The sequence below is a fragment of the Camellia sinensis genome, chromosome 5, assembly GCF_055761805.1.
Source record: "Camellia sinensis isolate YWXY chromosome 5, ASM5576180v1, whole genome shotgun sequence".
Lineage (NCBI taxonomy): Eukaryota > Viridiplantae > Streptophyta > Magnoliopsida > Ericales > Theaceae > Camellia > Camellia sinensis.
In genome coordinates, this window is record NC_138965.1 from 106,679,259 (window position 1) to 106,685,506 (window position 6,248).

The 6,248-nt window shown below is 34.1% G+C and overlaps 1 pseudogene across 1 annotated transcript; it reads right to left on the reverse strand.

Moving 5' to 3' along the window:
• Positions 1-1,803: 1,803 nt before the first annotated feature.
• On the reverse strand, positions 1,804-3,589 carry LOC114285086 (cytochrome P450 94A2 pseudogene; annotated as a pseudogene). The gene has a single exon (XR_014328838.1). The product of XR_014328838.1 is annotated as a cytochrome P450 94A2 pseudogene (transcript).
• Between the last annotated feature and the right edge of the window lie 2,659 nt (positions 3,590-6,248).

The window sequence follows — 6,248 nt, forward strand, 5'->3', positions numbered from 1 at the left end:
CAAATCCTTTAATTTAAAATTCACATCTATCTGAATAGATTCTTAATATTTAAGATTAGTAACATCTCATTATTGTTTATTATGAGAAAAAGAACAAACTTAATATTGTTATTAATTTGTGCCTTATCATCACTGAATTCCATACTTTGCCACAGGCCACGACGCCTATATTATTTAGTTCATTGAAATGAAATAGAAAAAATAAAATAAAATGGTAATTTCATTTTAATGATAAATGATAATTCTATTTTGAATATATATTTTATTATTTTTTTAATCAACCAAATATAAAATCAACATTTTGATAGAATTATGATTTCATTTCACTGTATTCAAATAAAACAAACTCTACCACCCAAGTGTAGTAGTCCTAAACCCAACTGGAGTTGGTTGTTGTAATCTCATGTCTTATTGCAATGAGAATAGGTCCTTGTGAGTGACGAACGCGTAATAATATTCTTATTCGGAATTTTAGAAAGCATATCCAACAATGCTTCAATAGAAAAAGACATAAATCCACGAATCATTTCAATAAATTAATATTTGGGATATTTTAAAGATTAAATCAGTTTTTAGAAATTAAATATTTGTTATTATAAGTGTCATTATTATATTTTTAGTAATGAAAATTGAACATTTAATAATAAATTATTTTTCTTTTCCAACCAAGAGAATTCCTTTTAAACTAAAGGGTGTTATTTTGGCCCCTGAAACCTACTACGGATCCTATTTTGGTGATCCAACTTATTTTGTCAAGTATTTCGTATATTTCATTCATAAAAAATAATAAAAATAAAAAAATAAAAAAAGTCAAACCGATAACTATAACTTGTCCAATTTATTACTCCCTCCGTCCCAAAATATTAGTCCCTTATTCCATTTTTCATTGTCCCAAAATATTAGTCCCTCTTCAAAAATCAAGTACAAAAATAATGTAAATTTCCTATTTTGCCCTTCTTTTAAATTAATAAACAATATAAAAAGTACAATCATGACATTGATATTCTCAAAAAATGTACTATCAAAAGGGTAATTTTGAAAAATAAACTTTTTCAAATGTAATAATTGTACTATCAAAAAAAGTTGGATTCCCCAAAAGGGACCATTATTTTGGGACGGAGGGAGTATGTTTTTCATCAAAAAAATATATGGTTTATTTTTAAATATACAAATGTCGTCTATTTTTTTAGTAAAAAAAATAATAAATTAAACAAATTACAGTTATTGAATCAACCTAATATTTTTTATAGATGAAATATACGAAATTCTTAACAAAATAAACAGTTCAGATCATCGGAATAGACTCGTAATAAGCCCTACCGGCCCAAACAACACCTTACAACCAATTGGACTTGAGGGGATCTGCCTCCAATATATAAAAATATTTTTAACACCATATTATTTTATTCCTTTTATTTATTAGCATTATTTTTTAAATTGAGCAATGTTAGGTATCATGAAAAAAATTTCATGAAAATGATCATGAAAGATTTATGACCCTTAGATTACAGTTAAAATAAAGCACCAGACACTAATCAAGATAATCCAAAAATTATAAATCTTTCATGATCATTTTCATTAAAAAATTTTCATGATCCCTACCTTTTTCTCTTTTAAATTTCATGACTAAAAATTATTTTTGTATTTTTCAAAACGCCTAGATAACAACTGGAATTGGTGACGTAATATATTATATTTTATAGTAAATTTTCATTTAAAAAATTGTTGAACGTCTAGAACTTCTCTAAGTTGTAGCGAATCGTACATGAAATGAATGAATATGATACCGGCAATGAATTGAAATTCACTATTAAAAAGTAAAGATTAACAAAATAAAATAAAAACATACAGACACGATTGATGGAAAAGAATCAAAGCTGAAACCAATCCACCAAAATCATATTTACTTGCTGTTTTTTACTGTTTTGACACTTGGAATAGGAAGAAGAATACCAGTAGTTACATCAGTCAATTGAACAATGCCGGCCTCAGAAACTCCCAGCCCTCTCCTCAATCCGCACCGGAAAACCACCTTTCATCTTCGATGTCAAATGAGCCATGAATACCGGCTCCACACCTTCCTCAAATGCCGGCACCACCTTGAACCGCCGCAACACACCCGAAACCACCCTCTTCATCTGCAAGAACGCCATATCCTTCCCCAGGCATATCCTGGGACCTGCCTGGAACACCGGATATGTGTATGGATCCCTCGCCACGAAGTTCCACTTTCCGGCCGCCGCGTCTCTCATTTCCAACCACCTCTCTGGGCGAAACTCTGCCCAGTTCGAACCCCACAGCTTCTCCGACCGCCCCATTGCGTAAGGATGGTAACTCACCCTCATACCTTTCTTGATTACCGTCCCATCCGGTAATACGTCGTCATCCGCCGCTTGTTTTCCGTCGACGGGGACCGGCGGGTAGAGTCTCATGCTCTCGCTCAACGATGCGTGCGTGTAAACCATGCCCTTCACTTCCTCAAAACTCGTAGCTTCCGACTTCTCATTGATCTCTTTCAGAATCTCATTTTCCACATCTGGGTGACTGGAGATTAGCCAGAAGAACCATGTCAAGGCCGCCGATGTGGTGTCGCGACCCGCCAATATGAAGCTAATGACTATATCGGTGACGAAGTTTTCATCTGAATGTCCAGAACTTAAGAATCGTGATAAAAGATCAACGGATTCGAGCGATGATTTTTCACCCAGTTCTTGCTTCTTTTCTTTGACTATTTCTTTTGCGAATTCCCGAACTTTATTAGCAAAAATTCGAAGCTGTTTCTCAGATCCAATGTCGAGAAACCGTTTAGTTTTCCAAAACAGGGGATGAAAGGCTCTGAACCTTTCCCCGCTGATTCGAGCAGCAGTGTCGAAGGCTACCGCGAATTTCTCCTGCGGAAGTGATGGTAGCAAATAGGCAGGATCATGTCCGAAAGCGATCTTGCATATGTTATCGAAGGCAAATCTCTGAAGAATATCCTGAAAATCAATCACAGTTTTGTTTGCAGCAGCGGAGGATAAGATCGGAATGAGGCGGTCTGAAAGCTCAGTATCGACAACGGTCTCGACAAATTTACGTAAAGATTTGGTGTTGAATTCATGGCTAGCAACTTGTCTCTGGAACTTCCAGTTCTCACCGTCGACATTAAAGATGCCATCGCCGAGTAGGTCAGAGACATGTGTTCGAATGATAATGCCCTTTTGGTAGATATGGAAATGCGTTTTGAGAATATGCTGAACATTGGAAGGATTGGCTGTGATGACTTGGCAGCGGCCGAGAGGGCGGTTGAGGACGAAAGTGGAAGTGGGTGTGCTGGTCACGGCATCAGATGTCCATTGGATGACTCTGTGCCGATAGGAATAGAATGCGAGGAAGGAGCCGATAAGTGGGTATGATCTTGGAATCTTAGCGGAAATCTTAGAGGACTTGGAACTGGACGAAAAAAAGGTTGTGAAAATGGACTTGGAATTGATGATAAACAAGAAGAGCAAAGAAAGAATGCAAAAGAGAAATGAAGTTGAAAGCTCGAGGTCTAACATGGCGGCTGTGAAATTTGATGTACTAAAAGAGGGATTAATAGTCTCTGTGTTGCACCGAAGATTAGTGGAAGAGACGAAGGAGCATTTATAGGGGGGAAATTTACCAATCATTGCGTCAGTGAAATCATTAATTAATAGTTTAATACTTGGTGATTTTTAATTTTTTTTTGTTTGGATAATAATGGAGGTGATATTCTCATGTGGTCTACCAATAGAGAATTGGTTCACTGTATAAGACCTTCGAATTCCTCGCTCAAGGCTTGGGTTTAAGTCTTGATAGCATCTTGTTAGGGTTAAACATATTCATTAGCGCCTGGAGCACGTAGGGAGCCTAAGCTTCGACTCTGACGTTAGGCCCCCCACGTAGGTGCGGTGGGATTCCCTATAGATATGCTGTAAGTGCTAAGGGACAATATTCCCTGCCGGATATGTTGGAGTAGCCTATCTGCATATCCATTTTTTGAATAAAAAAAAAAAAAATTATTCTCATGTGGTCTATCGACAAAAGTATTAAACTATTAATTTGGCAGAGCAATAATAATATGAGCAATACTATAACACCAACTTAAAAAAAGTATTCAGAATTTAAAACTTAAAAAATATTGAGAATTTAGGTTGTGTTTAAGATTTGGATAAGAACTTAAAAAATATATATTTATATGTATGAAATATAAATAAAATATAATTAAATTTTATTCACACGTCATCCATCTTTTTTATTTTTCTTTTTAAATTTCTATTCAAATTCATAAATCAAACGCAGGTATGACTCACACCATCAACTTCAAATGTGAACCATAGATTTGATATTCTTATTTTATTTATTATTCCCTTTTTGGACAGTAGAATTTTTGTAATAATATATACACTTCTCATTTTTTTTCTCAGACAATAATAGATATACATTTCCTTCTTTTTGTTTTTTTTCCTTCATTAATTAAAAGTTTAGTACTTCGTAAAAATTGTTGATAAATTTAAGAATTTAAATTATAAGTCTGTAGTAATTAGTCTCTATGTTGTTGAATAAATACTGATGAAGATCACATCTATATGATTTTGAGTTGATCCAATGAACTTGCAAAGGAATAGATAAATCTCTAGTGACACCAGTGTGGTTCTATCCAAAAACCCTCCAATGATTCAATTAGTTCCCTTATAATGGAATAAATTCATAGAGAGATTGAAAATGAGAAGACATAAGATTTAGAGTATTACTTACTTGGGTTGATCTTCTCTTTAGTGGGTGTTTTAACTGGATTGGTGTTGTTAAGACTTTTTAAGTCTATTTCGAGGTCAACTTGGAATGATCTGAGTTATCCACGTTGTAGGCTATATTGGGAATACTATTTATATAAAAAAATAGATTAATTTCATATCAGTAGGTAAATGATTGAATTACATTTATTTAAAAATAAAAAAACATAAATAATCTTTTTTTTTAAATCATATTTATTGTCTTTTATATAATAAATGTAATTTAAGCTTATACAGTTAGCAACGCCTCGTTTGGAAACAGGCTTTTTTAGTAATTGTTTGGCTAATATATGATGTAGTATGTTTGGGATGACTTTTTGATTTTTTACAAAAAAATGTATAAAAAGTAGAGAGAAAAGAGAATTTTTAACTTTTTAATATAAGTTGTTAACTTTTTCATTTTTTAATAACTTTTTAACTTTTTAACTAAAATCACTTTTGCCAAACGAGGCCTAATCAATTTAATTTTTTATAAGAATTATTTTCACAATAAATTTTACAAAATAAACTATACAAATTATTGAGGTGAGCCCTGAAATGAACCCAAAAGTTCCTCTCAAGTTGAATCAGCAATGAGCAAGAAGTCATCTCCTATACTTTGTTCATGTCCTACCTTGACTTTTTGTAGAATCTCTTACATGAACGCCATGGCCTCACATGACGTGTTACGCTTATATGATTAAGCCGAGGCCCCAAGCCTTTCCAACCTAATTAATTATATATCTATCGATTATATATGATTAAATTTCATATCTTATATTTATGTGAGACATTTTTAATAAAAATTTTGATAAATTTTTTAAAATCTTTAACATCTTTCATCTATCAAATACTATTATAAAAGTGATAAGTGTCCTAAATTTGACTCTACAAATTTGTGACCAAAATTTGCTTATCAAACTGTTAATGTATTATATGTTATCAGCTGTTAGTGTTATTAGCTGTAAAGTGCCCAAACTGTAATCATGATGTCTTTACTTTCGGTTCCTTTAGTAACACTGAACATACTCTTCTCTCTATAAAAAAGAGCAAACTTCTCCTTATGTATTATACTGAATATATCAATATAACATTCATATACACATTATCTCTCTCTATACATCTATACATTAAATCTAACTTGGTATCAGAGCAGGGTTAAGAACCTAGTAATTCTGCTTCACCGGCGGGCGGCAGCCTCGCCTTGGTCGTCTGCCGAACCTCTACACATGCCTTCACTCCGCTGCCACATTTCTTGCTGCCGTAAACCATCACTCTCACCTTTGACATTAATGAAGGCCACATTTCTTGCTGCAGCTTTGTTACAGCATAGATCTTACCCACGTCGTCGAGAACTCCGTCGGGCCACACGACAGCCACCGACGCCGTGATCTAGCCAACGCCGACCACGCCCCTGTCACCACTGCTGTAGACGCCGTGACACAAGTTCCTGCTAGCTCACCACAGACGCAGCCG